We start from the raw sequence: 19,241 nt of genomic DNA, 5'->3' as shown, positions 1-19,241 counted from the left end.
CACACACCCACTTTAATAACCTTTTTAATTGGTGTAGTTAATGACTACAGAAAGAGAAAAACCTGTTGCTAATTAATGATAAGTGTCTTTAAAGAGATGAATTTTTGACACTACTCGAAATTCACTGTTACATCAAGAGCATAACGATTCAAGTCATCTATTATTTTTATCTCGTTGTATAATGTATTTGGTTTCATGTTTTGAATTTTGTTACTGAACGGATTATATGTCCAATGCATTATTGGAATTCTCATTGAGGTCACTGACATAGTGTGTAATGTGTTATCGTATATGTAAGCGAATATTATAGCTTTTTGATCTATATCTGTATGGTGAAGTCTTGAGGTTGTAGAAGTAATAATATGTCGGTCTTCTTCTTGAAGAAATTTATTAGGTTTGTTTGATACAATTAACAGAATGTTCTTTTTGCCAAAACAAAATATATTTTACTGACCTGACAGTTTCGGCCATCTTGGTCGAAGGCCATCATCGGAGTGATGGTACTTGATCCTTCCTTCTGGTTGATTGGTCACCAACAGAGGGCGCACTAGCGCCCAGAAGTGAAGTTGAATTCAACATCTTGTAAGTACAAACAGAATCTACCTGTGTTTTTGGCATGTCTGCAAGGTGGATTTTGTTTCTGTAATGATGAATTGAAGACTGTTAGACGACATTTTTGTTCAGGCAGTAAACATGCATCGTTTTAGGCATTAATTGATCGATGAAGTGACATGAAGGACAGAATTTAGAAATAGTTGGGCTATATTTTGGCAGTGTGCTTGTTTCTTCTCTGGCATCAATGTGTTTATAGTCGCCAAAGTGCTCTGTTACTTTGTTGTTCAGGCTTCCGAACAAGTAGAAAGGATAATAAGAGTAACAAAGATATACTATTTAAATAATTATAAAGGTTGAAATTTTTGCTTAAACCTTCATTCATCAAAGTACGTTTCGAATATAAATATGAACAAAATAGATGTTGTTAGGCATTCTGAATATCTTGTAGCCGTTTAGCAGTGTAATGAATAAAATAACAATTAAGATCACCTTATAGGTTAAGTACCTTGCATGTTCTCATTTACATCCGTTTCCGGTTTCCCATATTAGTTATAAAATACAACTTCGTATAAATGGAACAACTATCACGAAAGAAAGCAATGCTGACAATGTTCTTGTTTCTTCTCTTCTCTGTTTGCAGTCGTCGAAGCGTTTTGTTACGCTGATGCCTCCAGGCTTCAAGACAGGTAGAAATAAGTCTCAGAGCACCACGGTGTATCATTTTAGAGAATATAAAGGTTGAAATCAGTGCTTTTTTATTCTCAGTCATTAATAAAGAATTGAACAAAGCAGATGTTGTGAAGTATTTCAAATATTTTATAAAGATTTCGTTAGGATTATGAATAAATAATAATTAATAACACTTTCATTGCGTTAAGTATTTTACATATTCTTATTTACACTCGTTTCCTGTGTAATATTATACAACTGCACATAAAAGGAACAACTTCCACGAAACAAACAAAACGAGGCAGACAATGTGATTGATAGTTGTGTTGTAGACTAAGCACATATCCGAAGCTTCATGATTTGTAATGAACACCATTGCTGAAAGGTGTGAGTATGCAAGCTGAGAACAAATGGCTCACAAAAGACACAGCGTCGAGACATGTTGTGAGATTCCGTCATTCCATTGCATTCTGTCTTATTGAGTAGAAGTATACACTATTCTTTTTAAAAAACAAAAAGACGAGACATGTCTAAGTCTAAGGCCAATAATATTTTAGAAATCGTGTTAAAGCACGTTGTAAGCATCTGCGATTGATGACAAATGTTTTCATTTCAAATTATTTACTAAATGGTGTGCAAGATACATTTAGGTATCAAACCTTGCGCTTTGGAAAAAAATGACAGCCCAGAAACCTCCAAAAAGGCATCATCTACTTAATAATGTATTTACAGATACATGCAAATTGACTTGGTAAGATAACGTGAAAACAAAAAGTTTGATAAAACGTAAAATTTGCCGCGAAGACGTTTACAAAATATTGAAAACCCCAAAGTCAAACATACGTCGTACAAAAGGCGATATCAATATCGCAAATTACTTCCTCGTTGTTCTGATAAATATGACGGGTGGATATAGACTAAACAAAGCAGCATGTGCGACAAGATAATTGTGAGTTTTGTTTCAATAGTAAAGATATAGTTACACCAAAATGACTAATAATCAATCGTTCATTTCTGGAAATTGCCCCAACCATGAATTGGTATTTCCCAGGGTTTGTTCTTAATCTTTGCATAGTTATTGCATTATTAAGCCCCTGTTTAAATTATGTGTGTTGTATGTTACTGTAGTTGTTTATGCAGTAAAATATATGAAAATGGTGTGTTGGGGGGTGTGTATGTGTGTAAAGCTGCAGATTATAGAGCTCATTTTACCATACTTTATGTACAATGTGAGCACAATGGAAAAATATGAGATGTCCTCACATTCACATTTTTACATTAAGGTTACCCAAGGCTTGATTCCATTAGAGACAACTATTTCACCGTTGTTTACATTCCCGGCGGGGCTCTTCTAAATTGGAATTCTATTAATTGGAAGTCTTTAACATGGATGGAAGCCATCTACCTTAACCCTGTTGGAAATTTTAATGAACAGCAAAGATGCATTCAAAAGAGTGGGGTAATCGTTCACTAAGTGCTGCATTATCTCCTTACTATTCCATTCCAGCGAAAAATATTTACTTTCTTATCCACATCGACATCATAAAGGCCTCATCATCCAAAGCAGTACACAGAATTTCGAAGAAAACACCATGAAGATCTGTTATAAGCTGCTTCTCAAATAATACACTCAAGCATTAGAGCAAAGCAAATATATTTGAAACTAGGCAAAGATATGGTATTCGGTAAAGTTATATTTTACTTATTTAACAGCTGAAATCTTCGTTATTTCAAATTAGCTGTTGCACTGTTTAGCGAATCAATTTTTTTTTCACAGGTCTTTCTTAACAACATTTGTTGCATTTTATTTAGGGTTTCATACCAACAGACAGGTAACATTTTGCTGTAACAGTGGACAGGACCGGATTAACCATTGGGTCAGATGGGCCTGGGCCCAGGGTCCCCGAAATTTTGGGGCCCAAAATATTGCCCTCTGCATATCTCTTTATAGCTCTAGAAACACCATACTTTGGGCCAAAATAGTGTAAAATTGCAACAATTTACCTACTTCAAGTACGTAACATAATTTACCTTCATTTTGGGTTTAATTTTTTTCGCGCGGTTTGTGAGAAAATGACATAGTTAAATCAAAACAAAATATACTCGTCCCCTCTTCATTCTATTGCATCCGACGCTACTATCGATCTCATAAATAAACCAAATCTTGGCCACTTGAGTGCACATGTCTTCCTCACAGTATGTTTAATAAAAATGTGTAATAAAAAGTCGTTAAACAATATTCTTCTTTACGACCACTAGATCTGTTATTCCTATCTAAACATCAATCTCTCCCCGCATGTCTTGTACGGATACAGCATTCAAAGCTTCAGCGTTAAGTGTAATATCGTCCCCTTTTACGTGCTTACTCCATTCCTACTTCGTGTCTAGTGTCAGTCCCCAGAGACTGAGATACTGGTACACACGAGTTTACACAGATACTTGATTGGAGGGTTCGGGGAAAAGCCAAAATGTGTAAAACTGAGACCAGTAATTGGTTTACTGGTTTCAGGACATAGAACTTATGTCCACAGAATAAACATAATGACGCGACATCCGAGCACGCAATATAGTTGCGCTTACTTCCAATTCACATATCCCCAAAGGTCTTACAACAAAGGTACAATATGCAGTGCAGCGAGAAAAGTAAGTACCGAGAGAGCTATTTGTTCAACTTTGTCATATTTTATTAAGTTCAAATTTCTTCTAAACAAGTCCAAAGTTCGATGTTACATACCTCGAACAATGAGAGTTTCGTGGTTACATTCTCAAATTGAGTGAATGATCATTCTTAGTCAGTCGGAGTGGTCTAGTTCGTAGACACATTTCTGATTGGACAATCGCATGATTTCGGGTGCCGTCTATCAGGCCGTAGATGACCCCACGTCATCATGCGTCTTGATAATGCGTAACACACGTGTAGAGGTGCGCGTATGTATCGCGCTGGATGCGTAGACTAGTGCGGAATACGCGAACGCGCTAGCAGTACGCGCATCATAATACGTGAAGTTGTAAACAAGTTTCGTTCATTTTATAATGAGGGGAGTTTTTATGACGGTGGGGGCTTAGGTTTTGCTTTAAAATTGTTTACAGTTATTAAAATAATATTTAACTGATTAAGAATGAGAATAAACGATAGGATTTTTTATTTTGCCTATCCTCTACCTATGATAGACGACAGGCAGGTCCAATATTCAAAATATTGGACCTGCCTGTCGTCTATCACACGGTAGAGGATAGGCAAAATAAAAATTCCTATCGTTTATTCTCTAAATCCCTGCACCTCAATGGCTGCCTCCTGATTGAGCTGACATTGGTTTAGGACTTGATCATATATATGCGGAAGAAATTAACTCCCTTCGAAGGAAAGTACTTTCTTTAGCAAGAAAGTGTCATTAATCGAAGTCTGTAACGTCAAACTTTGGATTTGTTTAGAAGCATATTGAATATTTCAATGACAATCCTGATGAACTTATTTGCGGGTGTGGTATATTTTCTTTGTCATATTAGCCGTTGATGTTTACGTTGCAGCTCTGATCTTGTTTTTTTTTATATCCATCAAACTATCTTGCAACATCTTAACCTTACTTAACGTCTTTTTTCCGATAATTCAACATATTGAATATAATACAGGATGCAACAGGTGATTTTGTTACATAAGTTGAAGATAAGCCTAAACACTTTTAGGTGTAGAACAACGGATATGAATTTTCTAAAGAAACTCAAGGAACTTTTGTCTGTGCGACTTCCCGACTATTATTTGTTTCCTTATGTCTTTTTGCATACAAAACACAGCTGTCATAATTCTTATTGGATTTGTAAAGACCGAGGTTAATGTCTAACAAACAAACACATATTTAATCAGTAATAGTCCTCTTTCTATTTTTCTCTCAATGCCTGTACTATTTTCTATACAGATCAAAAACACTTTAAAATTAATAACGTAGCTAGTGGAGGTTGCTGTATTTTTAATAAACCTGATTCTAAAGTAAATTGCAGGAATGACTTAATAAACGGCAAAGTTTCACGTCTCTGTGCACAGACAGAAGTGTCCGTCTCTCAGTTTTTTCCGGTACCTAACCACACCTGAACGAAGTGAAACTTAAACATATAAGGGGAACCCTAATGTCATAAAAAAGAGATAATTAGAAATATAATTGGTTTTCTTTGGAAGCAGTGGTTTAAACTCTAAAAATTGCCCAAAGTTAATCCATTTTACGGTAATTTCGTTCTGGTATACCAGAACGAAATTCAAATTTCACGATATCTTTGCTAAACGAATTAATCTGCAAGACATTTCTGTACATAATCATTGTGTAGCCAGATTTTTTTTCTTTTTTTAGAAAAGTGATGGGGTTGATGCTGTGGATCACGAAATGCCCTTTTAAATGCTGGGTTTAGCTAAAACACCCATGATGTGGGTTTATATATCAATCCATAAACCACTTCACATGAGCTTTGGGTGTAAAATATTTCCAACAAGATGTTAATATGTCAAAAGTTTATGGCCACAAATCAAATTGAATTTTATTCAAATGTCAAGAGCAGCTTCACGTACAGCATTGTTTTATTATCTCTGATCCAAATCACCAATGCATGTAGGCCTACATGAAATGAAATATTGCTTTGTCACGAGTGATAACAAAAATATAAACTTACCAAACCTAATAAAAACAAGCCTTGAAGCACGTACTTTTTAAAGGGGGTATTTTGTTATTTTTTTGATATCTTCATGTATGCTCAGCATGTTTTAAAATCTCTTCTGAATCCATACAATCGATGTGCTTTTAACCTCAAACTGTCGACTTCATATAGCTTAAGCATCTAAAAATATGAAATGACGTCCATAAAGAAATGTTGAGGCATTTCAAAGTTGTCGGAATACATATATTCTGTTATTCTGTAAGATAAACATTAGTAAGTTAACATTGCTGATTAAAATTGTCGTATTTTAGCATTTACGATTTTACAAAATACGTGATGACGTATTTTATCCAAACACAATTTGAAAAAAAAGATGAAATGTGTCTCCATCTGAATTCTTCTTGATATTTTACAGCAAACTCCGGGGTCAAAAGTAAAACCAATGGTGTTAATTTGTAACACCACAAGTGTTCTAGGATGACCACACCCACGGGTTTTGAGGGTGTTAATTTGACTTTGCTCGGGTAAATTTAAGATTTTCAAAGTGTACACTGTAAACTGCTAATTTGACTCTGTTTGGTGTTAATTTAACACTTTCCCAGATTCAATTTCAAATTTTAACACTGCTTAGTTGGTTGGTGTTAACAATAATTGATGTAACCATGGTAACATTGTAATATTGTAACAGCATGAATTTTCAGATTATAAGCAGTCCATCAAAGTGCATTGTTAGATTTTTAACACAGCATTGTTCATGTGACACCCAGTGGTGTTAACATGGTGATTAAAACACCAGAAGCCGAAACACAAGGTCAGTGTTGCAAATTTAACACCAAAGTTTTTGCGGTGTAGATTTAATATCTAAATATGTATTGTAACGATAGTTGTTTATCAGACTTAACTTCCACACAACACGCTTTATTAAATGTGTATTTAGTGGCAATAATAAAGCAGGATTTACAAACCATGTAATAGAAACAACATCCCGAATTGCAGTTTATCACATCACATTTTATTGAAAATATACATAGCCTGCACACAATATTGCCACAAAAACGGATGGACAAAGAAGAGAAATAATAAAATATCTCAATTTTTGATCATCCATCATCTATACAAAATTTGCTTGCTATTGCTGCTTTATGTATTGCCATTTGTTTGGCAAGTCATACCTAGGTAAAGATCGTTCCATCAGCAGGTTGTCGAAGCATATATAACGTATTGCCACAGACCATGAATCCGCACATACAATGAGCCTTTGAATATCGATGCGAATTTCAATGGTCTTAAATTATATGGGAGAGACCTTGTCGAAATATAGATAATCAACTGAATCAGTTCCTTTAAACTTCGGTTTTTAGAAATACAATTTCAATGATGAAACGAGACAGAATTGGGTTCATGTTGCCTAAATGCCAATTTAACTATAAATTTATCACTAAATGTATGAATCCAAATTAAATGCATTTTTAGCATTGTTTAGTAAGAATTCTAAACTTAGCAGTGACGTCAAGGTCATTAATTTCCAAAATACCTTAACACCTTCTTTTATTACCTTAATATCTACCGCATTTGAATAAAACGATGTCATCTTCTGTTAGCATTACAGTACATGCTTAAAGTTACGTAAATTCTCTCCCACGGGCAAAGCAATTCCGTAATATTAGAACTGTCAGTTTCTCACTAGGCATTAACTTCATCTTCGTTGTCAATCTATAACATTTTGATCGATGTCAACCGAATGGAGGTAATCAAAACTCAACGAATCCCGACAAAACTTGAACAGCTTTTGCAAACACACTCCTAATAATAGCATCAAATATTAGACATGTTAACCCCTGAATCAGTAAGTAGTTAGCTCTTGACTGTGTTACTTATATCTTTAATCTGATAACTGCATGTGCCTGCATATCTGATAATGTTGATATATTTTTACGCTAGAGTTATACGCGATAGAAGACACTTTTGCACGATAACAAAGGAATAAAACGTTTAATTTAGCCCAATACATCTAATAACTAATGAATAATTTCAAAGTTCCAGAAACTCTGATTATGATCGAAATGATCTCAAATTGTTCCTTTGCAAAACCAATTTGCCGTATCCTGGATGTATTGTCACTTAGGTCACTTTGGCAAGAAATGTCAAATCCCATTGAATCAGATTGACCTTAATCTATTTAGTATTGTTTTGTACGTTACAAAGCACCCAAAAAACAACATATAGTGCCATCAACCTCTTTTTAAAGACTGTATCCTCAATAGACAAGTGAATGGTAGTTGATAACCGCGTCGGGAAATTATTTCTACGCTTGACCAATTCGCTATAGATTAGTGTGCAATGCCGTTACCGTTAATGTTTGACGTTAAAATTGCAAACTCTAAATTTTCTCTCTGTACACGGGACATGCTTTTGCGGCCAATACATGATCAATTTTATTGATCAATATTGGGGACCCTAGAGGCAGGAGTGGATACAAAATATGTGCGCTATTAATGTCCGTGTGTGAAATGTACATTGGTAAATATTGTATCCACGCTTATCTATTTTTTGATATTGATCAATAAAAGTAAACGTGTATGGGCCGCATTGGACAGCTTAACATCATATCTAAACATGCTAAACTGACGTGGGCTCCTAAAGTCTCATTCTTAGTCAGTGGCTGGGAAATCACTTGTAAGTTTCATAACTTCCTGCATGTCGTCTGTAGCACACGATTGACTGCAGTCACGCTTGTCTAGGCGAGCACTACGCCACTCAAGACACGCAAAATGAATTTGTAAACAGGTATCGCTGATTTCAGAATAAGGAGGGTTTCCATGACAGTAACATTATTGTTTTCCAGTATGAAGCTACTCAGAGGAGACTTGCTAAAGTTAAAGCAATAAATATAACAATGATGAGAATACTTATACGTGTACAAAATAAGTTGAATGTAAAGGCAAAACTATTCATGTTGAAACAGATCAATTCCTTCGGCCAGATAAAAGGATTATTGTCCAGGTGTTTGAATGTAACATAAACATATAAACCACTGCCAATAATTATCTTTGATTTATTGAGCTCTAGCATACTAACACTGCTTACGTTTTAGAGGTGTAACAGGTCCGCGTATTAGCCCTCTTCATTGCCGGGGCAGAAGGGGGTTGGAAAAGCATTTGTTCATTCTTCTTTGCACGTAACCATCAGGAAAGCAGAGGACTATAATTAGGAGGATATATTTTCTCAGTTGCCACTCTTTTCTTTCGTTTGGAAACCGTGTAAAGGACACGGAATTTGTCATTAAATTGGCCTACTACAGGGAGTCCCTGAAATAACTGTATCGTTTTAAAACTTCAACTATTTACTAGTTAATAATGGTTGCGGAATAAATAACCTATCACATACACTTTATATTTGATGAAATTTGATTATTGCATACTGTGCAGTACCTAATGAATAAGATAACGGAGTAATTTTGATTATCAACAGCGATCACGTTACGAACACGTTTGACATTTGTTTTTGAATCTGCGTGAATGTAGGTTATAATTGTGACACCTATATTAATGAAATTATTTTATTAATGAGAGTCTATGGCATGTAGTTTAGGAATACTAACTGTGTACTAAGAATTCTGATTGGGGTCTGACACCTTTAATGTGGCATCCAAAGCTTGAAAGACCTTTGGCTTTATAAGACGGAATCTTGACAAATGCTCATCCATCATCAAGACTCAGGCTTACACCTCACCAGTGCGATCACAGTTAGAGTATAGGCACCTGTCGTCTGAGATCCTCATAATCAAAATCAGATTGACCAACTTGAGGAGGGTCGTTCGTTTCATCTGTGGAAACGACAAAAGAGAAGCCAGCATCACTGCTATGAGACAAGACATCAGCATACCTACTCTGTAAGAAAGACGCAGACAAGCCCGGCTTACTATGTTCTACAAGGTTGTACACCATACACATACCAAATTACATACAGGCCAGAACCATATCAACACGTAGCAGTCAACATCAACGCTTCATGCGACACAGCTCCAACTCCGACACATACGGTTTCTCAACCAGGACCATGAAAGAATGCGATGCACTCCCTCAAGCCATCATCGAACTGCCCACCATAGAGCAGTTCAAGGGAGCCATCAGTAGGGAGTAGACATGACAGAGTTTTTATTTGCACCAAACCAGCCCCTGTGAAGTTGGAAAGCACTTGTTCACAGACAGAGTCCACTGTTGTAGTCACCGCACCAAAGTCCTCATCCAGATGCTGAACAGGCTTTGATGAGTACAGCGTAGAAGTAGAATTAACATTTCTGGAATAGAGCAAACTAATTCAACACAGCATTCCATGTACTAATCGTGTACATCTTCTTCCTATCTACAGGGTGTCCCTGAATGAACGGCATCGTCGGAAACTGATAAGTTGGGTATTTAAACTCATAAACCAAACATAACTAAATAATATATATGGTTGAGGAATATATTAGCTATCGCATACTTTTTGAATTTTACGAAACTACCTCATTTTCAATCCGTTCCTGGAGTCAAATATCTGTCAATGAAAATATCTGCCTCTTGCGCGATTGATATTTGATTCCGTAGAAAGGTGAAAACATGAGGGAGTTTCGTAAAATTCTTATATTTCAAGAACGGTGTAGTCAATTGACATAACGTAAATGACGAAACCATTACTGACTTTGTTTTAGTGTTGCGAATCATTGATGAATCTGAATATGATTGTATTTGCCTTATTGTGGCAAAAACAGTAAAATATTAAATGGATGCAGCTTCTAGAGCCTGACATTAACACCTAGTGTTCAAACGCTTTGACGTTCGTTAAGATCCTAGCCTTCGTAAGGACCACGAGTGATGATGTTCTAGATACAACGCAATATAAATCTATCAATTGTGTATCAATTACAACTCTAAAGAGCATATGTGACGTCTCATGTCAAAACCAAACACCTTTGGGCAGTTGTCAATTTTGAGATTTTTACATATCTTAAATATAGAGATACTTTGCTCCACCACGCCGTTTTCCCCAATGAAAGATAAGAGGGAAGATATTTAGTTCGTAAGTTATGGCATTATGAAATTGGAAATTGAGATATCGGCCTTTAAAATATTATTGACAATGTTGAGAGTAGGAATTACCTTGAAAATGTCTCAAAAAATACAAGATGCCAGTTATATTCCGATCTGAAGTATCAGACAATAAAACATTAATAACATCAAAAATTCGCAAGAAACCCAAATTGTAAAACAAAATCACCCGGGCAGATTTTTGGCTATTTCTCCCTTTACGATCCTGCCCCTAAGTGTCTGGTTTTGACATGGGGCATCACCTATATGGATAGTCACATGGCATTATTCTCATAATGACCGGAGTTGTTTTTGACAGACAAGAGGAAAGAAATAAGAGTAAAAGAAGATGATGAAAATAACAGGAAAAGCAAAGAAGCAAAGACTGAAAAAGACAAAGGCGGAGAAAATGAAAATGAAAGAAAGAAGGCAGAGGAAGAAAAGAAAAGAAGGGAAGAAAACTTAAAAAATAATAAAAGAGGTAATTTTGACATTCTGCTGGCTTGCGAGACTTATGTCACTCACCTTCTTTACTAACAGGTCTTGTTTGTGTTGAATATATAAGTATCAAGTTGTCAACTTAGCAATTTAAATGTGTAAAAGTAAATAGCTTGGAAAAGGTCTATAGCGGTGTAGTTGATGATATAATAATTCATCTTCAGTTAAAATTATAAAAGTGATTTAAAAAATAATATATTCTTACTTCAACAAACTTCCACTACCGTTACTTAATGCTTTCATAGTTTTCAGCCAAGACACACAAGCCCATGTGCTATTGAACTATTAGATGTATTATTATTCATGTATATACAAAGATTTTCACGCAATATCTGATGCAAAATCGTTCAACAAAATGTTTGCTTTGTAACTTAATTGCCACAGCTGAAATTTACACACCAATATAAATTCAAATAACATATCTGTGGTCACTGAGGCGTGTCTAAATTTAACATGATTTTAACTGATGAAGAAGGAGGCGGGCTATATGCTTCACCCTAGCAGGGCGTAAGACAATGCGAAACACAAATTAATATATGCGAGGATCGGAAATAAACGATGCAAGCTCGAGGAATTATAATTTAAATGGCGTGATTGGGGCTCGAGCAAACTGGCATATGAAAATATTGAGAGAGAAAAATCAGGACTCAGCGGGGATTGAACCCCGGTCGCTGGATTACCGGTCCAGGGCTTTACCACTGTGTTACCTGAGTTCACAGTCGGTACTCGGGCAATCTCAACTTAAGTCCCCATGATAACTCTCTCATTGTGTCTCAGCGGCCAATTATATATTAAATAATGAAGAAGGAGGCGGCCTATATGCTTCACCCTAGCAGGGCGTAAGACAATGCGAAACACAAATTAATATATGCGAGGATCGGAAATAAACGATGCAAGCTCGAGAAATTACAATTTAAATGGCGTGATTGGGGCTCGAGCAAACTGGCATATGAAAATATTGAGAGAGAAAATCAGGACTCAGCGGGGATTGAACCCCGGTCGCTGGATTACCGGTCCAGGGCTTTACCACTGTGTTACCTGAGTTCACAGTCGGTACTCGGGCAATCTCAACTTAAGTCCCCATGATAACTCTCTCATTGTGTCTCAGCGGCCAATTATATATTAAATAATGAAGAAGGAGGCGGCCTATATGCTTCACCCTAGCAGGGCGTAAGACAATGCGAAACACAAATTAATATATGCGAGGATCGGAAATAAACGATGCAAGCTCGAGAAATTACAATTTAAATGGCGTGATTGGGGCTTGAGCAAACTGGCATATGAAAATATTGAGAGAGAAAAAATCAGGACTCAGCGGGGATTGAACCCCGGTCGCTGGATTACCGGTCCAGAGCGTTACCACTGTGTTACCTGAGTTCACAGTCGGTACTCGGGCAATCTCAACTTAAGTCCCCATGATAACTCTCTCATTGTGTCTCAGCGGCCAATTATATATTAAATAATGAAGAAGGAGGCGGCCTATATGCTTCACCCTAGCAGGGCGTATTACAATGCGAAACACAAATTAATATATGCGAGGATCGGAAATAAACGATGCAAGCTCGAGAAATTATAATTTAAATGGCGTGATTGGGGCTCGAGCAAACTGGCATATGAAAATATTGAGAGAGAAAAGATCAGGACTCCGCGGGGATTGAACCCCGGTCGTTGGATTACCGGTCCAGAGCTTTACCACTGTGTTACCTGAGTTCACAGTCGGTACTCGGGCAATCTCAACTTAAGTCCCCATGATAACTCTCTCATTGTGTCTCAGCGGCCAATTATATATTAAATAATGAAGAAGGAGGCGGCCTATATGCTTCACCCTAGCAGGGCGTAAGACAATGCGAAACACAAATTAATATATGCGAGGATCGGAAATAAACGATGCAAGCTCGAGAAATTATAATTTAAATGGCGTGATTGGGGCTCGAGCAAACTGGCATATGAAAATATTGAACCCCGGTCGCTGGATTACCGGTCCAGAGCTTTACCACTGTGTTACCTGAGTTCACAGTCGGTACTCGGGCACTCTCAACTTAAGTCCCCATGATAACTCTCTCATTCGAGCCCCAATCACGCCATGATTTTAACTGGTTTGTATAGTCCAACACACGCCGGACATTTCAATTATTATACCGTTTCGGTTTGTTTGGTGCATATGGGACAGTTCTAGGTGACAGACGGACGGGTCTCTAGTTCGATTCCATAACCATTCATACCTATCACCTGTTTTATTGTAGTATCATGCGAATTTCCCCATGGTACATTTCGGATGTCAGAATTTTATTTAAATGAGGATGACTCTGTCATGAGTAATGTCGTATACGGAATGTTACGTCACGATATTCTGTATTATTAGTCCACGGTTGAAACATATGTAACTTATGAAAAATTGTGTTTATGATCATTAATAAACGTTACTTTTAGGTATTGTTCTGGTAGTTTCTGTATAGCACATCCATATACATGTCTTGTGGTCAAAATGGCGACAATCTTATACTACCTACCTGGCATCTACAAGCTCTCCCTTCAATTGGCTTTTGATTTTGAATGGATCATAATATAACAGAGACCTTTCTAGAAATGTTTTGCTGACTTTATTATGCAATCTAAATAATACAACGAGGCAGAATTAGGTCAGTGTTAGTAAACTATTTGTTGAACTGCCTCCTCCAACTAAATATGAGACAAAGTTGCATGCTCTTTGGCATGGATGCTAATCGTATTGGGAATACAAGGTCATTAATTTCCCAAAACTAGACGTCATAATTTAGCACCCTTCTCAAAAGACATATTATCTACCGAATATTTGGGTAAGAACTGTCTTCTGATGCAATATTAAACTCTTAGTATGACGTAAAATAAACTGACGCGTCGGGTAAACCAATTGGAACTGTCAAAACAGTTTTACACTTTTATTAACTTTGCTTTCCTCCTCTCTGTCAAGCTAGGACAGTTGAGTATTGTGAAGTATTCAAAACTCAACGCGATACAAACTTTACAAATTATGCCAATCACTTTCATAATACTATCATTACAACTATAAAGACTTGTTAAATCCTGAATGGATTTACAGCAATAACTTGTCAGTTTATACAGTCTTACAATCTTAGAAAGTATACGAAATGGCTTCAATTCGGATTTTATTTTAGTTTTTCAAACACTGTGGAGGCACATCCCCCCTATACACCCTCCCTCCATGTATATATAAAGAAGTGTCTCCTTTCGCTTCTCTTATGGACATGGCGTGGATCAAGGGTAAAAATTCTTGTGCTTTATTCAATAAATTCTCATTATACAGTTATTTAATCGCTAGTGGTAAGGTCGATTGACATATTTCAAACCACTCATTTTGTAAGCAGCAACGTGAATATGCTCATTTTTGCTGAGTAATATTAGGGTTCGGTTTTAGGGTTAGGATTGCGGCGAGTATTCTCAAATAATTGATCAAGGAGTGTTTAAATGTAATGTCAATTCAACTAATGAAACCAGGCATGAACGCTTTACATTATTATGTAGTTGGAGACCTTCCACGATACTTATAGCTAAATCTTATTTGTTTTCCACTAATTGGAATCGGATTTTCAAGATGACATTTGTTCAAGTAAGATGTGTTCGGATTATAATTAGAATGAACTTGACCTCGGCTTCAACTGACGTTATAATTGAAATGGTCATTATTTGCTTCATCTTATTGCTTTTTGTCTCTCTTGTGTTTTACACTCATGAAAATGTTTCTGCTGCTTGAATGACGTTGAACATAGTCAGTTATTACAACAAGTCGCTGGCATTTAATTAAACTTGCTTTACTTAAATTGTTTACAGAATTGCATCGTATGAATTACTTTCTCTATCCATTTATTAGTTTAAACGACTATTTATGTTGTTTTTTCTGTAGAGAGTGGGCAAGTTAGCATTGAACTTCTTGAGCAAAGGCTGCATCTTGGGCTAATAAAAGGCTGTCTCAAAGCCGCCGATTTTCTTAGCGCGTCCATGTCAACTGAAACGGCAAATTAATTTGTATTTCCCTTTATTGAGGGTTTGGTTGTTGTTGTTGTTGGGTTGTTGTTTTTTTTTGCCGTGAAATCATGAAATGGCAAGACAAACTTCATCGTTCTATTGTCTTTGTATAACTCGAGTGATGGAATTCAGTTTAAAATCCCCGCCAAGGCCGCGTCATTTCGGGTTTTATGGGGATGGACTCGACGGGGACCCATCTATGGCTGCTATTGAGGTATAGGAATGCGTAACATTCGATTCGTCTATAGTGTGAATCTACCGTTGGATCAGTTACTCATTTAATTTAATCCTTTTGCCCTTTTCATTGAAACAATTGTACCACATTTACATAACATGGTGCAATAGGTATACTCATGACATGGCCTAAGAATAATGAAAATTCAAAGGTCCTTTCTCTGCAGCTAATAAGGCAGTAGGTCAGATTGTGTAAGTTGTCTTCCTTCGAGCACAATTCATCTAAAAAGTGAAAGCCATATCCTATCGTACTAATCATCACTGTAGCTCCTACAATGACGATAGCATGTTAAGTAAAATATAAAAAATCCTTGGAAAAATATTCACAGAGGGAATCTGATTATAACATTCCTGTGAATTTTCTTGTTGCTGATATGAGTATTTTCTTTTGTTTGTTCGTGGGCGAGGAGGGGGCGAGGATGTTATTACCCTACCTACGCAATATCCTCGTTTATTTGTGTAATTTGCCAGAATAATTGGAAAGCGTGTAACGTGTCCTTTAGATCGTTTTAAGTGGCGCATGTGATTTCAATATTCTAACTATAAATTTAGAATTATATAGCCATATATATCTTTTTATTTTTTTTTATTTATGATATCCAACAAGTTAAGTAATGCATACAACATTATACGAAATTTAGTTTGTTTGCTAACAATCGGGTAAAACTTTAACGACCGCAGTAATTGAATTGTATGCTTACACTTGTAATAATGGTTATTAACCGCATGCATTTAAATATCATTTACTAAGAGACAAAAATCCGTGATCGGGTTGAAAATCCGTGAAGAATCTGTAATCCAACACATATTTTGACGGAAATTCCTACTGGTCACCGATTTGTCACTTAAAATGTCTCCTATTGATTTCTCATGCCACTAAACATACTGTTTAAGTCTTGAATACTAATTTTGTGCAAGGTGTTGTTGTGTTTCGTGTAAAATAAGGACTGTGCTTGAGTTCAAATCCAGCCCTGTCAATTGATAAAAAACACAATTGCAATACTTATATAGTCATACTATGCTGTTTATGCAGTTTTTTTTTATGTAAACTGCTTGCTTGTGTAACGATCGTCATATTAAAAAGGATCTATTTTTCACCCTGCATACAAAAACATGACTTAAGCTGTTAAATTGCTGTTAAAACTGCATCCTTTGCGCTCTATTTTGTGATGCAAAGTTCTACTCACATACTTGTCCAGGATAATGCCGACCATCAAGGTAAACTATACACTCTCAGGGGAAAGGGTTCTTGGCTGCCTTGTTTGTAGAGCCCTCGGCTGTTTTCAACGTTATTATGTCACTCACGTGAAAATCGAGTGGTGACTAGAACAACGATGTCGAAAATCAAAATCACAGTGGCAAGGGGGTATCGCTGGCGGCGCATCGTGTTGGGAATCACGAGAACTGTTTGTTGCACAATCTCTTGATTTTGTAAACACGCACTTTATCATTCGGAACTGACACATTTCAAAATAGTGCGACTTAAAGACTTGTAAGCAATTATGTTCCGAATGTCAATATTAAATTATTCCCGGAGAATTAGTTTGTATTATCATCTCTCTGTTTACAGGGTTATATTTTCATCGCTCTATAATCAGTACCCGCATTATAACGCCAGCAAGGTTTTGGTATTCCAGATCCACAAACTGGTCTTTATTAAGATGAACATTTTTTTACCAAGGGCTATGAAGTTATATAATGACAACAAATAAGAGCAAATGAAGCTCTAGATTGTTGCATCAAATACCCGTGAGTCGACACTCCGCATATGCAATAATCGTTAAACAGAAAGCTGCATGATACTATACAAGATAATTACATCGATGCTCCAGTATTCCACCAGTAAAGCTCGCGACTCCGATAGAAATCATTATCCAGTAAATCAAATAACTTATGATGTGTGAAAATACAAATATAAAAGCACATCCAAGCAACCGGGTGCACCTTGAGGCGATTTGAGACCCCATCATATTAAGGTAGTAATTACACGCCAGTCTCCCCGGGCAAGATATCGTTAGCCTTAATGCTCTACTGACGGTGTACACTTACACCCCATATGTCTTTTCATGTGGTATTTAGTGATGACGAACTGGGCTACCTCATGGTGTTTATTGCGATGCTGTAGAAGTCTCTACAGGGTGTCTCTGAAAGATCTGTACTTTTGGGTGTCTGAATGGCCCATGCAAATTAGATGACCGAATATTGTATGCAGACTACCCACAAACAGGTAAAGTCCCGTTAATGAGGTCCGACAGATCCATGAAATTAGACAGACGAAATTGTTGCGCACATACCACGTATTGTTACGGAAAACGAATCTACGCGTATTGGAGAAGGCACGCAATGCAGGCGTGATTGTTAGACACGCACCATCGACCCTCATGAATAAGCGATAATTCGCAGCATACAAAGCACGGGACTTTATTGCTATTTTACTAACTCAGATACATTAATTGGGTGTAAAGGATTTGGCATTACCATTTATTTCTTACAAATATATTGCTAACCAATAATTTTAATGAACGATTGCTTCGTCCGTACCTTTATAACAACGTATTATTAATTTTTATTTACTCCTGTTCTCTTTATCCGCTTTCATTGTTGTCCGTACCTTTATAACAACGTATTATTAAATGTTATTTCCTGTTCTCTTTATCCACTTTCATTGTTGTTAAAGAACCTACATATTCAGTGGGCTTAATGTACCATTTAACTGATAATTCAAATTTTAATAATGCATGAAAACTACGTTAAATGCAAAACACTTACATTTATAGGTCTACATACATGTTTATATAAAGCTGGGATTTCATTTAACTTTTTACCATTTACACAGGTTTACAAGCACCTTGTTAAAATATTGAAATTCCAAGAAATATACGTAAATGTAGCTCAAGTAAAATAGAAATCTTCGGCAAATAAAAATGTAATAAATTCACTTACTTTATTTTCATCATTTACCATTTCCATTTTACAGAGCTTTACCGCAGTTTTCTTTTATTGTCTTATTTTAAATTGTGTTTGAATAATTCATTCTATGTTATCGCGATACCCTGAAGTAAATATGTCTCTTTCTTTTTTTTCTCTTGTCTACAGCCAAATTTCGCCGAGAGTTTACCGCAGCATTTTCCTGTTTACCATGTTGTCACAATACCTCGAGCCGAGGTAGGAATATCTACGGAACAAGTAATGCCCACTATCGGCGAAACTTATCCAACCGCTCAAGTAATCCCATGTCAGAGTACAGATCCATGTCCAACACAGAGATCCATGTCCAACACAGAGTACGTCCAATTGTCTAAAGTGGTTAACGGTAAAGGTGGTGGCTCACCTGCACAGGGGCATGTGTGCTAGCAGCTGTTCTATTGTGTAAAATATGTCAATTTTTATCACCGGTACGTAAACTCCACGTAGATTTTACAGGTGCAATATACATGTATGTGGTTTACCCGTCAGTCCGATATGTCGCTAGTCCGAATAAAATGCACTTTTCAGTACATGGAATTTTGTGTTTTCAGACTAGCGGTGTGTCGGACTAGCGGTATTTCATCC

General features: G+C 36.5%; 1 pseudogene; it reads left to right on the top strand.

Annotated features, from left to right (window-relative positions):
• LOC140169247 (orexin receptor type 2-like) overlaps window positions 1-18,958 on the top strand; it is a 173,961-nt pseudogene extending 155,003 nt beyond the window's left edge.
• The last annotated feature ends 283 nt before the right edge of the window (window positions 18,959-19,241 follow it).

This window comes from Amphiura filiformis, chromosome 14 (genome assembly GCF_039555335.1).
Source record: "Amphiura filiformis chromosome 14, Afil_fr2py, whole genome shotgun sequence".
Classification (NCBI taxonomy): Eukaryota; Metazoa; Echinodermata; class Ophiuroidea; order Amphilepidida; family Amphiuridae; genus Amphiura; species Amphiura filiformis.
Note: the sequence above shows the minus strand (reverse complement) of the source record. Positions and strands in the feature narration are given on the sequence as shown.